Source organism: Charadrius vociferus, unplaced genomic scaffold (assembly GCF_000708025.1).
Source record: "Charadrius vociferus isolate BGI_N301 unplaced genomic scaffold, ASM70802v2 scaffold281, whole genome shotgun sequence".
Lineage (NCBI taxonomy): Eukaryota > Metazoa > Chordata > Aves > Charadriiformes > Charadriidae > Charadrius > Charadrius vociferus.
Window position 1 is genome coordinate 1,086,622 of NW_009646633.1, and position 1,811 is coordinate 1,088,432.

Genomic DNA, 1,811 nt, shown 5'->3' on the forward strand with positions numbered 1-1,811 from the left:
TTTCCACACAGGTTGTTCACAGTATAGAAATAAATACATTTCAGTACACTATGGCATGTCTGAAATTGTTCAGAGAATCCGTGTAAGAGTGTGCTAACCTAGCTGCAGTACATAATAAATAAGGGGAAAAAAAATATATTCAGGAAAACTGTATGATTTGTTTCTTTCTCTTTTACTTTAAATACGATTTTCAAATAGCACGGCATGTCAGTAGTTCATAGTAATCCAAAAACCCATGAAAAACACCAAGTTTCCTTTAAACTCATTTTCCATTATAATGGTAAGTAAATAAATGTGCCCGGAGTAAAGAAAACTGTAGGTTCCACCGAGATTTGAACTCGGATCGCTGGATTCAGAGTCCAGAGTGCTAACCATTACACCATGGAACCTCTGAAAATGACCCCCTGAACTGCTCCTATTGACATCTTATAGGAAAACAAAATATTCTTTTCACAAATTTGTAAATACAGTCTTTGGCTTGTTTCTCTTCCATGTATTCTGCATGTATTAATTCTATGTAAGAATTCCATTGTTCCTTTATCACGACATTTTACAGCACTGAAAATAATGCACATTTAGAAGCACCTTAGCATTAATCGAGACCGTTAAGACATTTCTCAGATCATGTGACTTAAAGCTTGAATATAGACTTTCAATACCATGTGCACTGACTTTTATTTCACATTTGTATACTCGTTTTGCTTTCATGGATTTTGGATGGAATATTTGCTTGCTATATTTGAGAAGAAGCAGGGACCATTGTCACAACTATTGTTTTAGTTTGCCAGGTTGTTTCCTTTCTTGGTATTACTTGACCAGTGTATAGGTAACAGAACATTTCATTTAAACTGGTGAGACATGGAAAAACTACAAATGTATGCAGGGAGCTTTTTATGTGTAATTAAAGATGTGGACCTCTTGGAGTGGGTCCAGAGGAGGCTGTGAAGATGACCAGAGGGGCTGGAGCACCTCTGCTGTGGGAACAGGCTGAGAGAGTTAGGAGTGTTCAGAAGAGAAGGCTCCAGGGAGAACTTAGAGCCCCTTCCAGTCCCTAAAGGGGCTACAGGAAAGCTGGGGAGGGACTCTTGAACAGGGAGGGGAAGGAGGGGAGCGATGGGATGAGGGGGAATGGTTTTAAACTGAAAGAGATTTAGAAAAGATTTAAGGAATAAATTCTTTACTGTGAGGGTGGTGAGGAACCAGCCCAGGTTGCCTAGAGAGGTGGGAGATGCCCCATCCCTGGAAACATTCCAGACCAGGTTGGATGGGGCTCTGAGCAACCTGATCGTATTGAAGATGTCCCTGCTCACTGCAGAGGTGGTTGGACTAGGCGGCCTTTAAAGCTCCCTTCCAACCCAAACTATTCTGTAATTCTATGAAATCACCAAATCATGCTAGAAGAAAAACCTGTACGCATCATACCATGGTGCATTCTCTCCTTCCTTTACTCGCACCCACTAACACAACATGTTGTCAAGGTGGTTTAGGTAAAATAACTGTATTCACAATACCACCCAACCCCATACCCGTAAATAAACAGCCCTGCAGACGGGAAAGTGGGTTACAGCACGTGTGACTGCCCAGGCCCGCAAAACACCACCGAGACAGCGCTGGGAAAACGGTAACCCGCTAGCAGAGGATGGTTTCGATCCATCGACCTCTGGGTTATGGGCCCAGCACGCTTCCGCTGCGCCACTCTGCTGCTCGAAACAATCTCATATCCCACCTGGCCTTACCCAGCGCTGCGCCGCCCAGTCGCCTCCCCTCCCCTTCCCCAGAGTGCTTTGCGCGTATTTGCATACGGCGCGGCC

General features: G+C 43.9%; 2 non-coding genes across 2 annotated transcripts; both read right to left on the minus strand.

The window, feature by feature from the left end:
• Positions 1–317: 317 nt before the first annotated feature.
• TRNAQ-CUG lies at positions 318–389 on the minus strand. The gene has a single exon. It is a non-coding gene; the product is annotated as a tRNA-Gln (tRNA).
• Positions 390–1,630: 1,241 nt separating this feature from the next.
• On the minus strand, positions 1,631–1,702 carry TRNAM-CAU. The gene has a single exon. It is a non-coding gene; the product is annotated as a tRNA-Met (tRNA).
• Between the last annotated feature and the right edge of the window lie 109 nt (positions 1,703–1,811).